The sequence below is a fragment of the Lepus europaeus genome, chromosome 4 (assembly GCF_033115175.1).
Source record: "Lepus europaeus isolate LE1 chromosome 4, mLepTim1.pri, whole genome shotgun sequence".
NCBI lineage: Eukaryota > Metazoa > Chordata > Mammalia > Lagomorpha > Leporidae > Lepus > Lepus europaeus.
Window position 1 is genome coordinate 107417200 of NC_084830.1, and position 26356 is coordinate 107443555.

The 26356-nt window shown below is 51.6% G+C and overlaps 1 pseudogene; it reads right to left on the reverse strand.

The window, feature by feature from the left end:
• LOC133758752 (myeloid differentiation primary response protein MyD88-like) overlaps nucleotides 1-16033 on the reverse strand; it is a 71860-nt pseudogene extending 55827 nt beyond the window's left edge.
• Nucleotides 16034-26356: the final 10323 nt, after the last annotated feature.

A 26356-nucleotide genomic window follows, 5' to 3' on the forward strand; every position in this document is an offset into this window, starting at 1 on the left:
ACAGGGGCCCCAGAGGAGGCATGGAAGGAGGGTGGTGGCTTGCCGTGGGCGGTTTTGGGCTATATTTAGGAGGAGTTGATGGCAGTTTGGACGAGTGAGTGGGCAGGTGACAGGCTGCTGCCTGCCTCGGTGGCTTGTGGTGCCTGTGCTGAGGCGGGGACTCCTGGGGGCGGCAGGGGCAGTGCTGAAGCAGCCTAGGCAGCTGCATCCCACCAATGCGTTCCCCCAGCACTTTCCTCTCTCTGCCAAGGACCACATCAAATGCTCCTTCCTTGGGCCCAGACATCACCATCACCATCCAGCAGCACCTGACTGCAGGTGCCAGGGAGACCTGTTCCAGCATAGTCCTAGGCAACCACCCAAGGAGAGGCCCACTGTGCCCAGGCTACACAGGGCCAACATCTGGACCCCTAAGCAGGGCCGTCGTGCACCTACCCCCATGCACCTGTTCTTGATGAGCTCGGTGGTGGTGGGCCAGACAGAAGTGCCAGGCAGGATACTGAGGTCGGAAACAACAGCTTCAGCAGGTAGCTCATCTGTACCAGCTGCTGGATCTCCTCCAGCACAAACTACATGTCGCTGGAGCAGTCACAGATGAAGACATCAGAATGCTCAGGCACTCAGCTCAGAGGGTCATCTGCCAGCTCCGGTGTCCGCGGAACACTGCTGTCTGCAGCCACCGCCTGCAAGGGCTTCTCACAGCCCTGTCGCTGCATCAAAACATCGTTCTGGCAATCCTCCTAGATGCTGGGGCCCAGCTCAGACAGTACGCTCTGGCGGCCAAGCACGGCCACCAGATCGAGCAGGTGGTCCACCCAGGTGCTGGGGAGACCCTGCCAGGCGTCCAGCAAGCTAGTCCCCTGTGGGGTGGGCGTATGTCTCCAGCAGCCAGATCTCCAAGAACAAGAAGCCCACTTCCCTGGCCAGCGCACTCCAGAGGGGCAGTCACCTGTATGTGCATGTGCGTTGCCACATGCACAATTTGAAGTCGAGCCCAGCCAGAGGCAGGAAGGACAGGGAGCGCCAGGGGCTGTGTGGAGTGCCGTGGGCTGCACGCAGGAGAAGGCACTTACAGCCTGTTTGCTGCCAGGGCCCGCACCTGCCCATCGAAATCAACGCTTTTAGATTCCATGTACAAGTAAGGGCATGCACGTTTGTCCTTCTGTGCCTTGTTTATTTCACTGACATAATGTCCTCCAGTTTCATCCATGTGTGTCATTTGAATAATTTTACGCTGTGTTATGGCTGAATAGTATTCCATCAGTATGCCTACCACATTTTCATTGTCCATTCTTCCGTCGATGGACCCCTCGATTGGTACCACATCACAGCTTTTGCTACTGCCCTTTTCCATGAACCTGAGCTCCATGGCCCATCTCTGTGCCGTCCACTGTGACTAACACTCATTTCCACTGTCCCCTTGGCCCTGTTGACCCTGGTCAGCATCTAAAGTGGGCAGGCAGCTTTCAAATAACCTGCTGCGGGGTGATCATAACTGTGTCGATGAACTTGAAGGCAACGCCCAGTGAGTGAGCTCCAAGAACCACCTGGCTCACCTTTGCCACCCTCCGGGGCACGGCAGTATGCCTTACAAGAGCTGATGGGAGAAAGCTGTGGTCGTTGGCATTGTCTCTGCCAGGAAAGACTCAGAGATACACAAGGGTGCTTCAAAGAGTTCACACGGGGGTGGGCGTTTGATGCAGCACTTGGGCCGCCATATGGGAGGCCCACATGGCAGGGTCTGAGTGCAAGTCCCAGCTCTGTTCCTGATTCCAGCTTCTGCTGGTACACACCTTGGGTACAGCCATGATACTTCTGTCCCTGTCACTGACCTTGGAGGCCTGGATGGAGTTCCCAGCTCCAAACTTCGGCCTGGTCCAGCAGCAGCTGATGTGCACATTTGGGAAGTGAACAAGCAAATGGAAGACTTATCTCTTTCTGTCTCTCTGTGCCTCTCTCTCTCTCTCTGCCCTTCAAATAAATAAAATTTTTAAAAAATCATATGAAAATAGCATTAAAAGATAAGTTTATTTTGGTGCAAAGACATATTTTGAAATCCATGCACAGTTTTTTCCTAAAGTGCATTTTCCATGTATACGTGGGATCTCCAAAAAGTTCATAGACCATGCAGATTCTCATTTGATTCCATCTCCATGGGCTTTTGCACGTGTCCTGTATGTTCCCAAAGCAGCAGGTGTGTTCCTTATCTATCCCTAAATAGAAGAGCGCCCCCTGAGGGCAAGGTCGGCTTCCCTCACCCAGTAGCACCTGCGGTCTGCCACAGCACTCAGCACGCAGTCCCACAGCCCTTTATTCACTGACATCTTGAGTGTTGTGGAAAGGATACACTGACCCATCAGACAGACCTGGGTGCAAGTGGAGGTTCCATCTCTTAGCAGCTGCACCGTGGGCAAGGCATGGGGCTGGGTCCAGGAGAGGAAGAGGCCACCAGCAGGTTCAGAGCAAGGATTTATTATTGAGCTTGTTTCCCCACGGTGTGGGAGAAGGAAGGTCTGGACTGGGCAGTGGAGGGTCTGAGGGCCACCAGTCAATTGGTCTAGGGTGCCAAGGGAGCTGCTGGGAGGGAAGCCAGGTCTACTGTTAAGAGTGAGGGTGGGCAGGAAGAGCTGGACACAGATCAGCAGGTGACAACCACCCCGGGACACCTGCTGGCATCTCAGTGTCTCGCTGTCACCACAGCCAACGAGGCTGGTCTCAGAGAGTGGTGGCCACTGCTCCCCTCTCTGTACAGATCCCCATGGGCAGGGCTCTTTTGGTCAGCTCAAACCAGAGCCACGTGGGGAAGGGGGTTCTGACCACCTTCACACAGTGCAAAGCACTGAGACCAAGTATTGGACCTCCCGGACCTTCTATTTGCTCATCCAAGAAATGGGCACATGGATGCTTAGCACAAACTCTAATCTACAACAGCGCTCGATTAGTACTTATTAACTCTTGCCAGGATCTTTGTTACTTATGGAAACTTCCGGCCCTTCCCTCTCGCCATGGCGGTGCCTTGAAGAATTTCCTTCCGCAAAGCCCAGGGCAGTGACCTGAGGGCCGCCCCAGCTACATTTAAAAATCTGGAGTTTTGAAAACCATGAAGTCACACCATGCGGGAGTGGACTAATATCCGGGTGCTAGAGTAGTTTGCAGAACCAGATCCATTTGCAGGATAACGCACTTTGGAGCTCATTCCCATTTCCCGCCGGGCCTGTTTCCAGGGTCCTACTGACGTCACAAAGGGACAGGCATTGTCACCCCTGGCAACCTGGGGAGAGCGGGAATCCACAGCGCCTGGTTGCAGTGTGCATCCCCGGAGGGTCAAACCCTGTGAATGCGTTGCCAGGAAACAACATCCATCCGGGGACTTGAGGCATCCTCTTGCTGCAAGGACAGTGGAGCCACCTCCGTAGGGTGGATGGGCAGCCTCCTAGGTTGGGGCGGGGAGGCTGGGAAAGAAGGAGGAGGTTTTCTGGGACCTGGGTGCTGGAAGGGAAGTGGACTCCGGAATCCATGGCAACTCAGAGCCTCCAAAATGGACTTGACTCACTTAAAGGCTGACTTCAAGCAGAACTAGAAGGGGCAGCTTCCTCTGAGCATCTCGCTGATCCTTCCAGGTCAGACGAGAACTGGGCTGAGTGGGCGGGGCGTGTTGGGAAGGACCCACCTCCTCGGAGACAGGGAGGGAAAGGGACCAGCCTGAGGTCACCCTGGGGGACAGCAGCCGCTCCAGCCAGCAGAGCAATGGGCTGTTCGTTCACTCAGACAGAGATCTGTATTGAGCGGCAACTGTACCAGGTGCTGTTCTGTCTGCCGAGGATGAAGCTGGGAGTTAGGGCAAGGTGCCTGGCCTCACAGGAAGCACTGAGTGCTAATTTTAGGGATGCGGTTGGCCCCCTGGAGACGCTGGTTCTCCATCTGCAGCACCAAACACTGGACAAACATTTTTTTTTTTTTAATTCCAGAAAGGTCCAAAAAGCAAAACTTGAATTTGCCCAATGCCAAGTACTACACGGAACTCTTGCGAATGAAGTGATGTGTGATCATTATATTAGATACACGAGGGTCTTCAAGAAGTTCATGGTACATGTGTATTATGAAAAAAACTATGCATAGATTTAATTTTTTTGCACTAAAATAAACTTTATTTTTTTAAAAAAATTATTTGAAAGACAGAGTTACAGACAGAATCTTCCATCCTCTGGTTCACAGCCCAAATGGCCGCAACGGCTGGGGCTAGGCCAGGCCAAAGCCAGGAGTCAGGAGCTTCTTCAAGGTCTCCCACCAGCGCAGGGGCCCAAGCACTTGGGCCATCCTCTGCTGCCTTCCCAGGTGCCCTGGCAGGGAGCTGGATGAGAAGTGGAGCAGCCGAGAATGGAACCAGAGCCCATATGGGATGCTGGTGCTGCAAGTGGCAGCTTTATCCACTATGCCACAGCGCCAGCCCCATACACTTTTATCTTTTCATTCCACTTTCCATGAACTTCAGAATACCCTCATATAGGTCATCCAGCAATGATGTAAAGTAGATGGATTCCTCCCATCCACATGGGGGACAGAAATTGATATCCCAGCTCCTGACTTTGGCCCTGCCCAGCTCCAGCTCTTGCAGGTATTTGGAGAGTGAAACAGAGCTTTGGAGAGTGAAACTCTCTTTCCCTCCCTCTTTCTGTATTTCTTTGTCATGCCTCTCAAATAAAAAAATAAAAACGTTTTAAAAATGTGTTTGGGTGGGCTTTGGTGCAGTGGCTGAGACGCCAGTTGGGATTTCTGTATCCCATACTGCAATGTCTGGGTTCAAGTCCCTGCTCTGCTTCCAGTCCAGCTTCCTGCTGATGTACATCCTTGGAGGCAACAGGTAGTATCTCAAGTACATGGCCCCCTGTCACCCATGTGAGAGACCAGGATGGAGTTCTAGGCTCTTGGCTTTGTCCTGGCCCAAAGGCTCTTGTGGGCATTTTGGAATGAACCAGCAGATGGAAGATCTCTCTCTCCGTCTCTTTCCTTCTGACTCTGTCACTCTGCCTTTCTTGTTTTAACATCAAGTCTATTTTTTAAATGATAGAGTTATGTATTTGAAAGGTATAGTTACTGAGAGAGGGAGGGAGAGACAGAGAAAAAGAGAAAAAGAAAGATCTCCATCCACCTGTTCACTCCCCAAATGGCCACAATGGTCTGGGGTAGGCCAGGCTCAAGCCAAGAGCCAAGAGCTTCATCTGAGTCTCCCACATGGGTGGCAGGGACCCAAATACTTGGGCCATCTTCCACTGCTTTCCCAGGGGCCTTAGCAAGGAGCTGGATGGGAAGTGGAGCAGCTGGGACTCCAACAAGCGCCCCATGGGATGCCAGTGTCACCAGCAGCTTAATGCGCAGCATCCCAGTGCTGGCCTCAGCCATGCTTTCAAATAAATAAACTTTTCCTTTTTAAAAAAATATCAGGGCATCCACTGGATGGTGTGGGTTCCTTGTTGATGGCCATGCACAGATGTCCACTTACTTGCCTAATCAAATACTGCAGCGGTAACCTCCCTAGTACGTGCCTTCTGTTATGTATCAATCTGCATAATCTTGTGAGTGTGCCAAAGGATATTAGGGAGGCTTAAAATGATGTATTTCTGGACCCTTTCAAAGATATTCTGATTTCATTTGGCCTGGAATGATGCCCAAACATCTGAATTTTGAAAAGCACCCATATAATTCAGATGGATGTCCATATTCGGAGTCCTCTGGTTCATCCTGTAAAGTAGACATGTGCCATTCTGTGAAACGGAGTGGCCTGTTCCAACTTCTGACTCCTGCATCCAGTCTGGCCCACTATTGTCGCCAGGGCAGGGCTTAACACAGCCATAGCTAGCGCCCCTACACACACGCCTGGCCTTCTGCAAGGGTCAATAGCGATGACTCAAATGGCCAGGGAGCTGGGCTCATTCCAACCAGTCTGAACTTCACCTAGCTGTGTTGTTGTTCACCTCCAAGGGACAGGCAAGCTGCCAGTACCAGCAGCTGCCTCATGGGGAGAGGAGCTGGGCAGGTAGGAGTCAGAGCAAGGAAGGAGACGTTTTGGTGGTCATCATAGGGAAACCTGGAAAAGCTCCTGGCTCCAGGCTTTGGCTTGGCTCAGTGCTGGCTGTTGCAGCCAATGGGGGAGTGAACCAGTGGTTGGAAGACCTCTCTCTCTCCTTCCCCACTCTCTTTCTGTAACTTTGACTTTCAAATAAATAAATCTTTCTAAAAAATTAAAAAATAGGAAAAAGCAGTCTTTGAATAGACAGACCCCCAGAGATTAATGGGCTGGACCTATCTTTGACATTTATTGGGTTTTCATGAGCCAGTGGCTCAGACTTTAAAAGTCAATCAGATGTTCCAAAGTCATGGCCACTTTGGGATGCTGTCTTTCAACAGAGCCATAATGAGGCGACTCTGGGTGCCCAGGTCCAGAAAGAACAGAGAGAGGATGTCAGAATCTCTGAATTTGCAAAACTGATCAAGGACGACCAGTACCCCTGGGCCCTCTCCTGGCCTGAGACGCTCTGCCCGTAGCTTCTATAACTGACATCGCTCCACCTGACCCAGCCCCCTCAACAGTTCTCTTTCCAAAACAGCCTTTCAGCCACTCAACAAACACCTGCAGAAATGCTTCATCTTAATGTCACTCAGCAATTGAACACAGGGGACTTAGGGGAGACTTGACAGAAGGCCCCTTGTCCTCCACCAACTTAGGGTCTTGGTGGGTGGGGAGACCCAACTCCTGTGAAGGCCCCGCACTAGGTTGGGCAGAGAGGACAGGAGGAAAGCAAAGGCAGGAGGGCTGGAGGCCAGCTGACCCCTCAGGAAATCGCAGAAGCTCCCCAAAGCAGAGGGTATTTGGTTGGATTCTGGAAGCTCCCCAGACAGGGGGAGAAGAAAGCAGGCACCTGCTGGGACAGCGCGTGTGCAACACACACAGAAGCACAAAGACACTGTTACGAGGGCTGCAGAGCCAATCTGGCAAAAAGCCGCATGTAGACCACGGAGAACGGGAAAAGATAACGTTCCAGGGCTGCTGGGGACAGAGGACCCCGTGGAGCTGTTGGGACAGCAGTGTCTGTTCCGATTGGAAATGGGTGTGATGGTTGACTCAGAAAGTCCGTTCCTGGACTCGAGCCTAACAGCACTGAAGACAAACTCAGAAATGAGAGAATCCAAAGCTATCCTTCCCCTGATGTTGCTGCAGCACTGTGGGAAGATGAAAAGAAACTCCCTCAATATCTACTGACAAGGGACTGGTCAAATAAACATGGCAGCTCTGTATTGTGGACAGAGAGGACTGTGTTCACTGGCCTGTAACAGCAAGCCTGTGTGACCATGTGAAATACATACTTGGTCTCTGTCCCCATTTTCTGGCGTGTGTCTCCTATAGTCCTCAGCATGGCCCAAGTGCTAAGTGTCTTCTGTATACTAATGATGTGGCTGGAGGTTCCTGCTACCCTCACGCTGGGGCCTGATCATCTGAGAGTCCAAGCAGGATCAGAGAGTCGGGACTTCCAATCCCACCCCTTCACCTCTGGGAAGGGGAGAGCTATGAAGGTTAACTCCATCACCAGTGGCCAAAGATTTAATCAATCCTGTCTAGGTAATGGAGCTGCCATAAAAACCCAAAAGGACAGGTCAGAGAGCACCCATTATAGCCAAACACACAGAGGCTCCCAGAGGATGGTATGTCCCCGAAAGAGCATGGGATCTCCTGACGCTCACCTGTACCTCACTCTAGATAGCTCTTCCTTTGTAACATCCTCTACAGCAATCCACGGAATCACGACAAGCAACAGCTCGTTATTGTTCCAAGCCACCATGCTGCGGGCTGGTTGCTTACAAGGCCAAAGGGAACTGAGGAACCCCAGAGCTCTTTACTGTGGTCCTCACAGCACACGTTTGTGGAGAGTTCCACCAAGCAGACCTTTCCGAAGTTTTAAACTCAGTTTCCATAGAAACAAGATTCTCTTTCTCTCTCTCTCTCTCTCTCTCCTTTGACAGGCAGAGTTAGACAGTGAGAGAGAGAAAGCAGAGAGAAAGGTCTTCCTTTTCCATTGGTTCACCCCCCAAAATGGCCGCCACGGCTGGTGCACTGCACCAATCCGAAGCCAGGAGCCAGGTGCTTCCTCCCGGTCTCCCATGTGGGTGCAGGGTCCAAGCACTTGGGCCATCCTCCACTGCCTTCCTGGGGCCACAGCAGAGAGCTGGACTGGAAGAGGAGCAACAGGGACAGAATCTGGCACCCCAATCGGGACTAGAACCTGGGGTGCCGGTGCCACAGGCAGAGGATTAGCCAAGTGAGCCGCAGCACCAGCCAGATTCTCTTTGTTTTATACCACAATTGCACTGCTCTATAAAATATTTGATGAGATCCCCAAATTGCAGTTACAGGCACCATGCCATAAACAAGGATAAGGACCCACATGGTCTGACTCTGGTAAGACCGGAAGTTGGCAGGAGGGGGCAGGAGGGGGCAGACCGGTTAGAAAGGAGCCCACAGGCCAAGAGCATCCAAAAGAAGGCTCACCAAGGGAGAACAACACAGAGTCCAGGAACTCTGGAAAAGAGGTTGGTTTGGGGAGTTCTTGCCCAATTGTTATATAAGAAAAGCAACTGCAGAGAAATGTGTATGTTGTGACTCAACCTTAGAAAAGCAAAAACAAACATCTGCACACATGCACATGTGAACATGGAGAAAGATCTGGAAGGATTCACACCAGACTGCTATCACGGTTCTCTCAGGGGGACAAGGGACAATGAAGTGTGGGGAAGGCGGGAGGGGATGCATCTCTAGCAAAATGGAAAATGTGCATGCTATTAGGTAAGAATGAGCATGGAAAAGTCACAAATGTAAGCATGCCCATAACAGCACTATCAGTATATAAAACTTGAAGCTGAACCTGGAAGGGAAAATGGACATGTGAAAGATGACAGGAGAGTGAACAGGGTCGGACTTGAACTTCTCTTACTTGGTAGAGTTTGTATAATAAAGAGGAGAGAACAAAAACCCTGCCGTGAGCGATGTCCTCAGGACTGTGGTTTTATATTGACAACATGCTTACAGTCCCACAGGAGTCATTTCTGTCTGCTGTGTGTTTGCACAGTCATCTGTGCATTTATTTATAACGTGCGCCACGTTTGAACTGGTCTCACATGCACACATCTCGCTATTCTGTAGTTGGACTGTAAGGTACCTGGGGATGGAACTGTTTTATACAACCAGATATTTTCAAAGGGCCTTGTTCCTATCAGGTGATCAATGATTTGTTTGTTAGCTGAGAGGGAGGGATAAGTCTCCTCTGACTGTAGCTGCCTAGAGGAGGGATTCATTCTGGTGCTAGGGGAATTGGATCTCCCAGGTAGGCCTGAGTGACTGCTTTGGTCAACGTGCAGCAAGTGACAGCACAGCCAGACTCCAACCTGTTTTTTTTTTTTTTAAGATTTGTTTATTTATTTATTTGAAAGGCAAAGTTACACACACACACAGAGAGAGAGAGAGAGAGAGAGAGAGAGAGAGAGATCTTCCATCCACTGGTTTACTCCCCAAATGGCTGCAACGGCCAGAGCTTCGCCAATCCGAAGCCAGGAGCCAGGAACTTCTTCCAGGTCTCCCATGTGGGTGCAGGGGCCCAAGGACTTGGGCCATCCTCTACTGCTTCCCCAGGCCATAGCAGAGAGCTGGATGGGAAGTGGAGCAGTCAGGACTCGAACTGGCACCCATATGGGATGCCAGCCCTGCAGGTGGTAGCTTTACCCACTAAGCCACAGTGCCAGTCCCTCCAAGCTGTTTAAGGCATGAAAAACTGCTCTCTCTGGGTAACTGGTAACCCAAAGGGGCCTGCAGCAGTCCCATGTGCCTCATCAAGACCCAAGTGCTACCAAGAAAATGAGAGATGGCTTCTTTCTGCGTCTCACTGAAGACTAAGGAAACCTGTCCCAGAAGCGCCTTTCAGACTTTCTCTCAAGTCTCATTGGCCAGATTCGGGTGGGTCACATGCCCAACCCTTGAGCAATCACTGGGAGATGATCAGTGTGCTCAGCCTAGGCGTCATGGTCAACATAAGTTCCCACTCGCACACGATTAGCACATGGAGCTTCCCCGGCTGTTCTGACAGCACCTAAAATGATCCATGCCCTGTTCCATAAGAGGAGACCCCTGGTCACGGGATTGGATGCCATGATAAGACTATAAAATTGCTATAAGTTTCTAAACACTTAGCTGGCCATGTCTGTACTCATCTCATTACGCATCAGTAGCAAAGAGTTTGTAGAACAGCTTGAGTACTTTGAGTAATCTCCCTTACCAGGCTGCAGTCAGCTCCCCTGACTCATGTGGAGCTGGGGCGGAGACCTTAGAACAACAGGGGTGTGCTGGCAAGACACAAAGGCAGAGAGGAAGCCGGGTAGGCAGCCCACGGCGCTCAGTGTTCCACACGGCAACACAGCTGCTCTGGGTGTGAGCAGCCACATTCCACACACAGCTTCAAGCATTACCTGCACACCCTGGGATGGTGCCCTCACCATGGGCAGCTGCCTTGTCCTTCTCTGGGGGAAGATGAGGTAGGACTCCCCGTCCCAAGGAGGGCCCAAGACTAGAAGCAGAGTCCGGAGGCACAGAAGGGAAGTTATTTGGGGGTATCTGGCTCGTATCAGTTAAGCCAGGCCTGGCTATGCCACAATAACGCAATTCTGACTTCGCAGAGGTTTCTGTCTACAAAGGTTGATGTCTCAGCCGTGTTGTAATTCCACTCGGAGTTCGCTGTGGCTCTTTCCCGTGTCTGCCTCACTCAGGGACCAGAGCCCTGCGCGGCTCTTCTCTGGAGCAGTGCTAATTTTGTGGCATATGGAAAAAGAATCTGGGGAACAGCACTGTTCTGCCCTGTAAACACATGTGGGAACATCATGCTGTGCCCAACAAATACGTACAATTACCCTGTCTGGGTGACCCACAAACCTGGGTTTCTGGCCCCTCCAAGGACTCGGGAAAGTTACTCAGTAAACAGCCCATGGGAGTCTTTTTTGCTTTAGCTGGCCATGTTTGGTTCCTCTCTTAAGCACCGTTGGCTCTGTATCCATGGATTCTAAATTCATGATTTCAACAAACAGTAGATTGAAAACAGTATTTTAATTTGCATTTGGGGTTGGGGTTTATGGCATAGTGGGTAGAGCTGATTCCTGCCATGCCAGCATCCCATATGAGTGCTGGCTTGAGATTTGGCTGTTCCACTTCCAATCCAGCTCCCTGCTAATGCACCTGGGAAAGCAGGGGAAGGTGGTCCAAGTTCTTGGGAGACCCAGAGGAATCTCTGGACTCCTGGATGCAGCCTGGCTCAGCCCCAGCCATGTGGTCATTTGGGGAGTGAACCAGAGGATGAAAGATCTTGAAGGACCCTTATGGGGGAAAGGGACAAGAAACTAGGCCTGGGCAGATATCAGGGGCTTCTTAAGAGGTTAGATGTTCCCCAGGGTCCAGCGGGCACGTTCTCTGGGAAGGAAAAGTCTATCCCCTTTAGAGAACTCTAGGCATGCCCAGAGCAGAGCTGCCACTCCCCCTTCGGAGAGTCTCAGTACTCTCCTCAGCATTCTCTTCAGCTGGTTCCCTCAGTACTCTCCTCAGCATTCTCTTCAGCTGGTTCCCTCAGCACTCTCCTCAGCATTCTCCGGTATGCTAATTATCCCTCCGAACCGGCCAATCCCATATGCTAATTTGTTGACTATATAACCTGTGTGAAACTGCCGCTCAGGGCTCCTCACCGCCTTAGGTGGGGGCCCGTTTGCGCAAACGTACAATAAATACCTCATGCTTTTGCATCAACTGGTCTGGAGTCTGGATTTTTGGGCGTCCTCTCGAGCAAGTGGGCATCTCTACAACTGAGAGGTCCAACAATCTCTCTCCATCTCTCACTCTTCTTCTCTCTGTTGTCTCTCTATGTAACTCTGCCTTTCAAATAAATAAAAAATACATCTTTAAAAAGTCAAAAAATATAACAAATATTCACATAGCATTTACATTGTGTTTGAAATTATAAGTAATTTAGAGAAGATTTAAAGGATACAGGAGGGTGCAACGTGTACACCATTTTCTAGAAGAGACTTGAGCGCTGGTGGATTTGGGGCTCCAAGAGGTGTCCTGAAACCAGTGCCCCATGAATGCCGAGGAGGGTCCTGTCCATTAGGGTCCTGACCAGCATAGGGCATACAGAGCCTACCTGGGGGTAGAGGAGCGGGATGGAGCAAGCTCTCCGGTGCTCGCCTCACCTGCCTTTGGCTGTCGCCTGATCCCTGAAGACTGATGAAGACCTTGAGTTTCTGGCACAGTTCTCTGGAGGGCAGACAGGGGCCAGGAGACAGAGGCTGAGCACTGCCTGAAATTAGGCAACCAGGGCTTCCACGTGCGTGTCCAAAAGTCAAATGACCTTTTGGGAGCACAGGGCTGGGGAGACAGTTTTGCTGGTTACCCTCCAGAACTGTCATAAACACATGTCCAAAGGTGAAATTCAAGTCCCTGTGCCGAGCTAAAGGTGGGGAGGATGTGAAAATTTGGAACAAGGGGGCTTCTCTGATACAAAGAAAAGGGTAAATTGATCAGCAACCCCACTCACGGCCCTGAGGCCGAGGGACTGCTGAATTGGGCCTCTGAGTGAACTGGACACAAGTCCTTCCTGAAGGGGACAGCTGAATGGAACCCCAGGCGGGGCCGATATTGTGACGAAGCAGGTAATGCCACCGTCTGCAGTGCTGGCATCCCAAACCGGTGCCGGTTGGAGTCCCAGCTGTTCGACTTCCAACCCAGCTCCCTGCTCATGGCCTGGGAAAGCAGTGGAAGATGGCCCAAGTCCTTGGGCCCCTGCACCCACGTGGGAGACCTGGAAGAAGCTCCTGGCTCCTGGCTTCGGCTTGGCTCAGCCCTGGCCATCTGGGAAGTAAACCAATGGATGGAAGATCTCTCTACCTCTGTCTCTCTCTGTGTGTATCTCGTTCAAATAAACAAATAAATCTTTAAAACAAAACAAACAAACAAAAAAACAGAGAACCCCCGGCGCCCCCAGCCACATCCAGCACATGTCTCAAAGTCAGGCTTCGTGGAGTCTCGGGCTTTAAAACATTCTGCGTGGCCTCGCAGCCCCCAGGCCTGGTGTTCCAGCTAGGAAGGCAATCTGAAGGCGTCTCTGGAATTCCAAGGTTGTTTTGAGAGTTTTTTCAGCAGAGAATTGGGGTCTTCATTCAGAGAAGCCAAGCATATGCGTTTAAAATGTCCATAATCCAAAGGCTCATTAGTGTGATGCCAGAGACAGCAGGCCTCCCACGCCGAAGTCTTCAGCTCTAAATTTGCAACAGCAGCACACTGCTGGCCTTCAAGTCCTCCCACGAAGATGAGGTTGGGAGCCCCAGCTGGAGGAGAGAGAGCTTTGGTTCTGCGAAGAAGTGTTCACAAACAGATTGCTCTGGGGTTCGCACAATGCTGAGAACCGATGAAAAGCCATTCACCCGTGTGCTTCGAAAGGTGAGCGGCACTGAGATATGAACAATGCCCCAATAAGACGGTGAGCAGGTCACAAGCAAGGGCCAAGGGCAGGGTCAAGTCGGGTGTGAATCTCAGCTCTTCCGGGCACCAGCTGGGGGGCTTGGAGCAGGTCACTTCACCTGGCCGAGGCTTTCTCATTCTCTAAGAGGACAGCATGTCATCGAATCATAGTCGTGCTGTGGAAATGATTACAAAAGACACAAGAACCCATTTTTCTTAGCCCATTTTCTGTTGCTGTAGAAAAATACGTGGGTCTGGAAAGAGGTTCACTTTTCCCAGCTCCTGGAGTCCAAGAGCACGGTGCTGGCATCTGTTTGGCTTCCGGTGAGGGCCATGAGCTGTTCCAGGCTCAGTAGAAAAGCAGAATCAGGGAGTGGGCATGTGTGGAAGAGAGCAAAAGGGGCCACACTCCTGCAATGGCTAACCTGTTCCTGGGAGAAAAACATTCAGCTGTTCGTAAGGGGGAATCCCATAAGGATCCCAAATGCCTCTTGAAAGTGCCACCAGCTCTCAACACTGTTACGTGAGGACCAAACCACACTCAAACCTTTGCACCATCCGTGAAGTTGCCTGATGCATGGAGGACACTCAGAAAAGCATGTGCCTTGTTAGATCTCTGCTATGTGCCAGATACTGGGGACCTGGAGGCCAAGCTGACTCTATTCCTGACCTGTCATGGAGGGAGCAGTTCAGGGTGCGAGACAAGCAGCAACATCAGAGCTTGGGTTCAGGGCTGCAGGACATGAAGAGGAACCAGAATATGGAGGTGAGGGATCTGGAGGGCTGGGGTTGGGGCAGCTGTGGGCACCTGCCCGCCTGACTCCACACCCACACGGCTTGCTGCCTTGGCCGTCCCCTTTGCCTCCCCATGGCACTGTGCTCTTATTCATGTACAAGGATATGTCCTGCAGGTCCAACTTGGAGCAGTGACTCCCTGGGAGCAGGCGTTGTCTGTCTTGGTCACAGTTGTGTACCTGTGCTTAACATGCACTTGCACCCAATATGCATTCAAATATGCATTTACTGAATGAAGGAGGGTGTCAGGAGGAGGCTTGGGGGCTCCGGAGGAATTAGCCAAATAAATAAGACAGAAAGGGTTTCCCAGGCTGAGAGCAACACTGCACCACCAAAGGAGGGGCAGAGGGGCAGGAAGTAGCAGGGGATGACGACGGAGACACAGGTAGGAGCAACCCAAGATGAGACGTGGCTCTCACTTCTGGCTGTCACCACTACAGAGTTCCCCTTTCCGTTGGCTCCAGTCTGAAAAACCCCCACAGATCCTGGTAGGCATGCAGAGTGCAGCTGGTACGTTTCTATAGCAACTGTCACCATGGTACCAGAGGCCTGGATCCAACTTCCGGCTCTGCTGAGGCCCTGAGCTCCTGTCCTCCTTCTCCTCCTTGGTGTCTTTCATCTCACGAGGTAGGAAGGAGCCATGGCTGGGCTCTGCAAGGAGGCCTGTGGCCAGAGCAACAGAATTTCACATCACGCGTGCCATGACGGCCAGTGATTCCGATTTGCACTGCTTGGCTCAGAGAGGAAATGGGGATTGGGTTGATTTTGCAGCAAACCCTGGAGCAGACAGGACTCCCTCCATAGGGGCTGGCAGGGGAAGGCGTGGAACTCCAGGTGGGAGTTCCTAGTCCCTGTGGCCCCAGACCTGCAGCCCCTCCGAGCCTCACCTTCCCATTCTGTGAAATGGAAAGAGTAAGCTCTGACGCTGTCAACCCACTTCAGAGAGCAGAGAAGCACAGTGCCTTGCAGCTGGTGGGTGCTTGATAAATACTGAGTGAGTTAAATAATAACAAAGCAATGTTGCCCATCAGTCAACAGCGGTGAGTCCTAGTCCCCTTGCCCGTTCCCTGTCCCACATTCTTTTCCAAGCTGTTACATCGGCTTCGGAGCTGTCTCCTCTCCTCTGTTGTGCCTCAGCCACTCCCCTCGGGTGCAGGGAATAGAGGAATCACAGAGCTGGGTTCCTCCCCAGCCACTGTAACTCGCTGCCTCGGGACCCTGGGCAAGTTGAATCACCTCTCTGCGTTGCAGGTGCACAAGGGCCTGCTTCTGTTGAGGTCACTTTGTGGTAAGACTCAGGCAGGCTTACGCCCCAAGGAGGGGTGAGAGGGAGGTAGCCAGATTTAGCACCTGAAAGAGTAGGATGCCCAGATAAATTTTTCTTTCAGATACACAATTACACTCTTAGTTTAGGCATGTCCCCAGTATGGTATGGGGCACATTTATGTTTAAAATAGTCACTATTAGCTTTACCTGAGCAACCTCTATGGTGCCCGGCAGCACTCAGGTGGGGGATGGGAAGTACAGACACTTGCTACCCAAAGCACTCCCTCTAGGAGCTCAAGTAACAGCAAGAGGATTCTCTGTCTCTCCCCTACCTGCCTCTCCCAGCTCCGCTTTCTGCAGCCTCGGGGATGCTCCATACTTGTGGGGGCAAAAATAGCCACCAGCTGCTGCTTGCCCCTCCAGAGGGGCCATGGTACCCTTCCTTCCACCCCTCACCCCCCCTCCCCCACTCTGCCATGCCCCTGGGATAGCCCTTGTCGGCTACACTGCAGTTGGCTGTTTGCTTCCTCTGAGGCCTCCTGGAGACTTTGACACCCACTAGGGCCCGGCAGCTGTCTTGCTTTGCTGTTGGCACGGTCTGCTCCTGACTCTCGGGCCTCACTCAGGTTTATATACATATACATATACATACACATACACATACACATACACATACACATACACATACACATACACGGCAGCTCCTCAGAGGCCTCTCTGCCCTGGACTCTCCAGGCCTGAGCCACTTGGCTCTGAGCTTCGGTTTCCTAATCTGGGTTGAAGGACCGGACCAGCCAGGGGCTGCCAATCACAAGTGATGATAGCGGCTGCGGAGGCAGCAGCCCCACCTAAAGGCAGCAGGTGCAACTCAGCCCTTGTGCTTTGCTGTCAAGTGGGGAAGCTGGCCCAGGATCACCAATACCCCAGAGTTTCCCAAAGAGCTAGAAATCTGGATCAAGGGACAATCTCTCCATTTTAGGTGATGGCCTTCATCTGTGACCCCAGGACCGGATGGTGCAGCTTTGCAAGCTGGAGCAGGGCTTCTCAGAGGTGCTGCCAGGAATTTCCTGCCTTGGGATACCTGGGGGTGGGTGGGTGGGTGGGTGCTGTTGAAAATGCAGATTCCCCGGCCCCACCCAGAATCTCTGGAACTGGCACCCAGGAATCTGCATTTCAGCAGCCATCCTTAGATAAGGCTTACCCCACTGAAATGTGAGAATGGCACATCCCAGATGTGCCTTGTTTGTTGGTCTTGCCCTTCATTTGCACCCATTACAGCAGAGATGGGAGCAGCTCCCCTCCTCCTTAGCGTTTTCTCTCTAGCCATTCTACCCCACATCTTGCCACCACGGCAGGGCTTCACAGGCAAAGGACAAAACTTTGTTGGCTGGCGCCGTGGCTCAACAGGCTAATCCTCCGCCTTGCGGCGCCGGCACACTGAGTTCTAGTCCCGGTCGGGGCACCGATCCTGTCCCGGTTGCCCCTCTTCCAGGCCAGCTCTCTGCTGTGGCCAGGGAGTGCAGTGGAGGATGGCCCAAGTGTTTGGGCTCTGCACCCCATGGGAGACCAGGAGAAGCACCTGGCTCCTGCCATCGGAACAGCGCGGTGCGCCGGCCGCAGCGCGCTACCGCGGCGGCCATTAGAGGGTGAACCAATGGCAAAGGAAGACCTTTCTCTCTGTCTCTCTCTCTCTCTCACTGTCCACTCTGCCTGTCAAAAATAAAAAAAAATTAAAAAAATTAAAAAAAAAAAAAAAAAAAAAAAAAACTTTGTGGGGCCGGAGCCACTGCTCTGCAAAGGGAGGTGACTACTCAGTCGCAGAGCCGCCCACAGGGGAGCTGGGATGCACAGCCCAGCCCCCGGTCCTCGTCACATCAGAGCTCCCTGCGGAGCTTGCCACCCAGCCGAAGTCTCTCTCTTCGCCAGTGCAGACAGAGGAAAGGCGATCACCGCGTTCAGAGAAGACTGGGGCTTCCAAGCGCCTCTTTCCTCCCGCGATCAGCTAATGCTGCCAGCACGGTTGATCATCTGTGACTGGGGAAGGCGCCAGGCTCCCGAGAAAGGGGGCCGGTGTTTCAATGACAGCGGATGGCTCCTGGTGACAGGGCAAGAGTGGCTGCAGACACCAGCACCGTCGGGCTCCCGAATCCGTCAGGAGCCACCTGGCGTCTCACAGAAATGCGGGGAGTGACTGCGCGGCTCTGTCCTTCACCTGCGAGCTCCCAAGTGCTCTTCCCAAGTTCAGTATTATAATTGCAAAGTCTTAAATCACAGGAAGCCCATGCATTTGGCAGCTGGGGGCCCCCTAGCACTTTGCTGCAGTTTCTGTCCCTCTGGCTGGGTGCAGCCCAATCAGTGTGCCTGCTTCTCATCTGATGGTGGTTAACTGAGCTGCAGATTCAGAGTGAGCACCGGTTGAGTGCCTACTGCGTGCTTTGCACTGCACTAAGCACAAAGGGCTGGAATTTAGTTTGTGTTCTATCCTAAGAGAACCGAGCACGCTTGGCTGGCCCCAAGGTGCTGTGGGAATAGAGCCAGGAGAGAGGGGCCCCTGCCTGCAGAGGATTCAGGGCGCGCTTGGCAAAGACCTGGGAGGGGAGAGTGTGTTGAATTCGAGCCACATGGGATGAGAAGTCTGGGACCTTCTCTGTGGCATAAACTGGGAGACAAAGGAATGGGGCAGATTCCAGTGCTGCCAGTTCTCATCTGACCCTGAAGCCGGCACTTGCACCTCAGTCCCTTAGCGTTTGACACGCTCAAGCACAACCAGAGCTCTTTCTGATTTCACGTTTCTCTTGAAGTCAGCTCACCAATTTTTGTTATGTAAAAATCACGTGAAGAAGCATCTTTCACAACAGTCATTTTAAAATAGGTTGTGCTTGCTATAAATAGACGGCCAGCATAAAAATAAGAACCCTGAGAGCAAACTAATGCCACTGAAACCCAGCCGGGTCCTGCTGGCTTCCAGGCTTCCAGGGGATGCTGAGTCTGCAGTCTGTTCTTGCTCCATTAAAAAGAATCACGAGGAGCAAGCAGTTTGCCCAGTAGCTAAGATGCCCACGTCCCGTATCGGAACACTGGTTCCATTCCCAGCTCCTGACTCCAGCTTCCTGCTAATGCAGAGCCTGGAAGTCGGCAGGGGATGGCCCAAGTAATCGGGTTCCTACCACACACAAGGAAAATCTGGTTTGAGGTCCTGGCTCCTAGCTTTGGTTTGACCCAGCCCTGGCCACTGTAGGCACTTGGGGAGTGAACGAACAGATGGAAGCTCTGTCTCTCCATCTTTCTCTGTTTCTAAAATAAAGAAATTTTCTTAAAAGGATCATAAGTGTCAGAGAGGCACTGGGGACACCTTAGCACCCGCCAGACACTTTCTCCTTGACATGATCACGAGGATTGAGACAGGACTGAAATGGAGAATTGCTTCCTTCAGTGCGTTCTCTGTGTTTACCCCCCAGAGAAACACTCCTGGCACCCGCTCCTCTCGGGAAGTTATGTCCCAGCCAAAACCCGAGGCCAAACCTCAGTGACACGTGTACCTTCATGGTTTCTTGTGCACTCTGGATTCAGACCTGCAGCTCCGGGGCTGTCTCTAGGGGCAGCCATGGTATGCAAACCACCACCACCTCTCCTAGGGCAGCAACCACTGTGATAGCTAACGTTTACAGGGTTCTTGTTCTGGGCATTCTCCCACATTACCGTATTTAATCCTCACGAAAAGATTTAGAATGACTGTGCCACCATTATTCCCATTTCACACAGGAGAAAACCAAGGCGCAGAAGGGGTAAGTGCCTACCCAAGAGCAATTCTGTGCTTTGTACACACTGGATTCCTGAACACGGCCTCATCTGAGAGCCAGGAAGATGATGAGCTTTCGAGGGGAGGAAGGTAGGTCCAGGGCTGGGCATGTTGGGGTGCTGGGAGTGCTCCACTTCCTAGCCCAGGTGGTGGTTACAGGGCCGGTCTAACGATTGCTTCTGCTCTGTGCACTTGGCTGTGCTGCTTTTCCCAGAGGGAGAAGTGCCGTGTGAACTCCCCTGAGCAGCACCGCCCACTAAGGGAATGACTGGCCATGCTCACAGCCTTCCTCCCGCTAGGCGGCTTCCCACACGTTTCCAAACATTCAGAGTGTTGATGTAGTCTCTTCATATTCTGGCCAATCCTTGAAGGTAGGGAAAACACACGTTTATATAGTCTGCTAATCCAGCTAGTAAATGGGCTTTTTGTGAGGATCAGCGATGACACACGAAGGACCAGTGCCAGGTGTGTGATAAATAGTTGCTCAATAAAGGGCAACTCCTCCCTTTGCTTAGCCCATCCAACACATTTGCATGAAGTACCCTCTGCATGTCCTTGGATTTCATTCTAAACAACACTTATTTCATTTGCGATGACCTTGCAGCCTCTGCATTTCCAGCTTTGACTTATAGCCCTATGATTCCTGGGTGCACAGATGGCTTCCCCATGTGGGGTGCACAGTCCAGGGGCCCCACGAAGACCCAGGCACCCATCCCTCTGCTGGTGGCCCTCGCTGGGGGCCTCTGACACTGGCACCAGGCTACAGGCTGCAGAGAATTGTGTGACCTTGGCTGTGTCGCCTCTCCAGGGGGCAGCCAACAGCCAGGATCTGATCTCCAATCCCAGCTTTCATTCAAGACAACTCTAGAGAGCCACCCCAGCTTCCTAGGGGATCTGCTGAAGCCTCTGTCACACCTGGGTCACAGCCCAATGCCTCCCCCTTGCACCCCTCACTCTCTTACAGGTGTGTTTCCCAAGCCCGCTTCCCCCAAACACCCCCAGGCTCAGAATCTGCTTTGTGGGAAACCTAACCTAAGACACATCACAAAGGCAGTCATGGGACCCAGAGTCACTCTGTGCCCCTGGCAGGCCCTACTCAATGAAGACCCAAGCAAGGGTGCACAGAACTTCACCAAAGGCCACAGTGGCACCACAGCTCCAGGGTGACCTCAGCCTCCACGAGGTTGTTGGGTTTCTTTATTTATATGTCTCACTACATTAGCTAATTAGCTTTGTCCCAGGCCCCATTACTGTTTCCTCAAGTGTATCGTGGCCATGGCGCTAATGACAGGCAGTCACTCAGCCCGGCCGGGAAGCCGCTCTCCTGCAGGCCCGCGGGGATCAGCTGGGGAAGGAGAGAGGAAGGAGAGGGGAGATTGGATTACGGGGTGTCAGGGAAGGGTCACCGCTCACCTACTTCCTCCTGCCTTTGAGCAAGGAGAGGGAAGCCGGCGCTTCCTGCTGCAGGCAGTGTCTCTCCAGGGCCAGGCAGGGGAAGGCCCGAGTGGTCAGAGGTCCACCTTGGCTTCATTCGTAAGTAGCCCAGCTTTACCAACCGCCTGCAACTGCCCCAGACTCGACCCTTCACATTTCTTAAATCTGATTGCAAATCACAGTCGCAGCAGTGCCATAGGCTTCTCGACCTGGCCTAAACAAACAAATGGAATTAAGACCCACAGTCTGCAGGAGAATTTGGGATGAAGGCTCATGGGTAATCCTACTAAGTGTGAACCATGCGGCCGGACCCAGTCTGAAGGGGGCGCCAAAGTCACCAAGGCCAGGCCCTGCAGAGAACCAGAGCGGGAGAGGACCAGGCAGCCCAGACACCGTCCTTGGTAGAGCAGAGGACAGTGGCACTGAGACCATGTGGCCTGACTGCACCCTCACAATGGCCTGCATGTCATACCTATTCCTTGAGCACCTACTATGTACCAGGCCACGAGCCAGGCCAGTGGCATTCAAGCTCTTTGCTCTCTGGGCTCCATTATACTCCTAGAAATAAGTGAGGGCCCCAAAGAGCTTTTGCTTCTACGTGCCACATAAGATACTAAAACCAGGGCCCAGTGCTGTGGCACAGTGGATTAAGCTGCTGCTTCTGATGCTCGCATCCCATATCGGACCTGTTCAAGTCCCGGCTGCTCCACTTCCAATCCAGCTTCCTGCCCCTGTGCCTGGGAAGGCAGTGGGAGATGGTCCAAGTACTGGGGGCCCTGTCACCTCTGTGGCAGATCCAGATGGAGTTCCTGGCTCCTGATTTGGTTTGGCCTAGCACTAGTGGACATTAAGGGATTGAACCAGTGAATAAAAGATAAAAGATTTCTCTCTCTCTCTATCATTCTGCCTTTCAAATAAATCTTTAAAAAAAGAAAATTAGCACTAAAGATCACAAATATTTATTTATGTATTTACTCATTCATTTAAAAGGAATAGAAACAAATCCATTACATGGTAACCTATGATATATTTTTATGGAAATAATCTGTATTTTACAGAATGAAGACATTTATTCAGAAGAGTAGCACTGTGGTGTGTATAAAGGGCCTTCAAAAGTTTGTGGAAAAAAAGACATGTTTATTTGAGTGCACAAAAATAACTGAAATTCAAGCATAGTATCTCATAATATGCATCTCCATGAACTTTCTGAAGAAGCAGGGTATTTCCAAATTTCTTTGATGTCAAGCTTAACCAAAGATGGCTGGGTCCTCGTAGCTGCTGCTACATTCAGTCTGGTGCAAGGTCTTGTTTTGGTTTACAGGAACAAAAGAAATCTGCCCTTACACGTATATCTGCTTGGAAAAGGGGAAAGTATTGTAATGACCCTTTCAAGACAACCATGGATATCTCCTCTTGGTACTACACCAAAAACTTGAATGGAGTTCAGTGCTGTTGCAACACGCAATCTGAGACTAGGTTAAAGATCTTGTTCTCCTCTGCCACATCAAAAATCCTGGGTCTGTCTTGCACTTTGAATGGATCTTTTTTCACCCATGCATGCTTTGATAATCCCATGCTTTGTTCATTTGGAAACCATTGCTTCGTGGGCTCATGTACATTTTTCGAAGATTGACACATTTCATTACATAGCATCAGAAAATCACAGGCGTCCGTATCACTGCAGATCTCACCAGAGAAGTACAACAAGAAATTGTCAGGTTCATAGTGGTAGATAAACTCTTCTCAACTTGGCTGCAATTTTGCCATTGGCCATCAACACTGATAGCTGTTTGCCTTGAAGTGGCAGGTGCACTGTGTTAATTTTTGAGAAACTATCTGCCAAATATCCAACTCCATAGATCTGTGGTTTGTCACTTGTTCTTTAATGTAAAAATGGTGTTCCAGGCAGTAGTGGCTAAATCAGCTCGAATGTGAGCCATTGCACAGAGGCTTTTCCTGGACATGGCTGCCTACCCTGTGCCCCGTGTTGTGGTAGGAGTCCCTTACACCACTTTCCATTTTTCTATTAAGATGATGCATAGTGGGGCAGGTATTGTGATACAGTGGGTTCAGCTATCACTTGAGATGCTCACATCCCACATGGAAGCACCAGTTCAAGTCCCAGCTCCTCTGCTTGAATCCAGCTCCTTGTTAATCTGCCAGGGAAGCAGCAGATGATGCCTCAAGAACTCGAGTCCCTGCCACCCATGTGAGAGACCCTGATGGAGTTCCTGCGTGCTGGCTCAGGCCTGACCCTGAATACTGGGCCATTTGGGGAGTGAACAAGTGAGTGGAACCTCTCTCTGGGTCCCTGTGCATGTCAAACAAGTAAATAAATCTTCACAAAAAGAATTTTAAAAAATAAATGTACTCAGGGGCCAAGATTATACAAGTTTAATAATTTTAATACTTCATTAAAGATGGTCTTAAGTGAAACTTGCATGTGGTTTTTAAAAAGATTTATTTATTTATTTGAAAGGTAAAATGATAGAGAGAAAGAGAGAGAATCTTCCATCTGCTGATTCACTCCCCAAGTGACTGCAATGGCCAGGGCTGGGGTAGGTTGAAGCAGGAGCCGAGAACTCCATCTGGGTCTTCCACATGGTGGCAGGTGCTCAAGTACTTGAGCTGTCTTCCCAGATGCCTGCCCAGGCACATTAGCAGGGAGCTGGATCAGAAGTGGAGCGGCCAGGACTCACATGCAACGCCAGCACCACAGGCAGCAGCTTAAACCCTCTGCTACGATGCTGGCCCCACACCCAAGAGTTTTTAGGAAAATAATTTTGACCCCAAGGACCCTCTGAAAGGGTCAGGGGTCTCCCAGGGTACTGCAGAGCACAGTTGGAGAACCACTAAGCTAGGGCAATACAGTAGTTTCTATACCTTCAGAAACTTCCAGAAAATAGACCATATACAGACCCAATTACCATACAGCGTGAGGGCTAGGGTAGAGGCAGGGAGCAGAGAGGGACTCACTTTGTGCTGGGGGAATTGGCAAAAGGTTTCAGAGTGTAGGAAATTTTTGCAATGACTCTTGAGGGCTGAATAGGAGTTCATCCAGAAAAAGAAGGTAGACTTTTATATTTTTGGTTCCAGAAGGAGGGATCATAGGAAGGCAAAGCTTATAGAGACAAACATCAAAAGTGAAAATACACTAGAGTTCATGGTATTAATAGAAAATAAATAAAAATAGAAAATCTGTAATACCTAGCATAAATCTCATACTTTGCATCCATTATCATAGTTAATTCTCTCCAAAAACCAATAAACTGTGCGTATTTATTCCTTTTTGTGGAGAGGAGTTGGGTAACTTCCTCAAGAACACAGAGCAAATCCACGGGGAAACTCACAACTGAAGCCAGGATTGTCTGGCTACAAAGACCACAAGCCACGCCAGCGGCATTCAACAGAAAGGTTCTTTCTGTGTCTTCGCTGCACTAAGAGGAAGAGCAACGTCCTGGGCTTCAGCTGCCTACTATTGCCCAGATAAAGTGCAGCCCCTCCCCTGACACGCAGGGCAGGTCTCGGCAGGGCGGTGCAGTTCCGCTTCCCCGTAGAGCCCTGGCTTCCGGGCGTTCCCAGTCTGGCCACCTCGTGCCATTGTCAGAGCGGAGTCCCTCCCGCCTTCCCCCTTCTCCTGTCAGCCCTTCCAGGCGCAGGACACTCCCTCCTGTTGAACCCTCCCCACACTCTCTTCTCCTTTACATCACTTATTTGTGTTCATGTCAGTGTCACCATCCACGTCCAGTTGTGATCAATTCATTTATCCATCGCCCAAACCTAACGACTCCGTCATCAAACTATGGGCTAGGCCCACACGAATCTAAGAATGTCACCGCTTGCTTTTTTTTTTTTTTTTTTTTTTTTTGACAGGCAGAGTGGACAGTGAGAGAGAAAGGTCTTCCTTTTGCCATTGGTTCACCCTCCAATGGCCGCCGCGGCCGGCGCACCGCACTGATCTGAAGGCAGGAGCCAGGTGCTTCTCCTGGTCTCCCATGGGGTGCAGGGCCCAAGCACTTGGGCCATCCTCCACTGCACTCCCAGGCCACAGCAGAGAGCTGGCCTGGAAGAGGGGCAACCGGGACAGAATCCGGTGCCCCGACCGGGACTAGAACTCAGTGTGCCGGCGCCGCAGGCGGAGGATTAGCCTAGTGAGCCGCGGCACCGGCCACCACTTGTTTCTTGCTCTAGCTCTATAAGTCTCAGTTCTCTCCTCTGTAAAATGGGGGTGTTAGCACCCTACCTCATAGGGTTGTGGTGACAATTAAGTGCATTAAGATGTGTGCTGAGAAAACTGCCTGGCGTGCAATCACTATAAACTGATTTTAAAAGCTCTTGTCTGTCTATCTACCTATCTATCTATTTATCAAAAGGCAGATTGATAGAGAGAGGGAAAGACAGAAAGAGAAAGAGTTCTTCCAACCTCTGGGTCACTCCCCCATATGCCTGCAACAGTCAGGGCTGGGACAGGGAGAAGCCAGGAGCCTGGAACTCCATCATGGTCTACCACACAAGCTGCAGGGGCTCGGGCCATCCCGCACTGCATTCCCAGGCACATTAATAGGAACCTGGAGCAAAGGCGGAACAGCCAGGACTTCAGCCGGCACTCCGCTATGGAAGGCCAGCTTCCCAAGCAGCAGCTTAGCCTGCTGCCCCACAGAGCTGGCTCCTGTGAACTGCTTTTGTTGTTAACACCATGACACGGCTGGCCCCTCTGCACCTGATTACAAACTCCATGGCCTTCAGCACCCTGATTACAAATGCCGTGGAAGGGGCCTTAGATCAGCTGAACCTCCTTCCTTTTTCAATCTCACACAGCCGCCCTTGGGGCTCCCCGGATGAGGTCCTGCTGGGCATCAGCAAACAGAAAGATAATCAGCACAGCAAACTTTCACCTCCGCTGCCCTCATGCTAATAAGCAGGCAAGGAGAACTCCTTTGTCCCCAGGCTCTGAGCTGCCTGCAGCCCGCGGAGGGGCCAGTGCCAGCCAGAGCTGCTACTGGTGTTCAAGGCTTGCAAACAAAGCACGTCAGAATGCCAGCTGCCCCAGGTCTAGCCACTCTGTTTCTGCTATGTGATGAGCTCCTGGCACGGTGTGAATTCCTAGGAGGACAGGATGTGGCGTGTGGGATCCAGAGGGCGTCTCAAGAAATATCAGTCCTGTCAGGGCTCTGGGGTCCTATTACCCAGCATGTTTCCTGCGTGCAGATACCTTTATGCGGGGTGGTGAACCCCATGCAGACTCAGCAGGGGTGAGTCATCATTTTCTACTTGCTTTGTCATCTTCCTCGGTCAGTACAAGGCTCTTGCCCGAAGTCACTGAGAAGCAGGATTTCTGTGGCCTTGACTCAGCCACGGTTGCCATGACGACAACACTAGTACCCCTGGGTCAACACTTCCTGTTGAGTGCAGCCCTCCAGGGGGAACCCTGGAGATCAGGGAGCAAGCCCAGTGTGATCCGAGCCACGGTGTGGGTGCCGGCTCCTCTGCCTTCCCAGACAGGATGTTTGGGAGGCACTTCA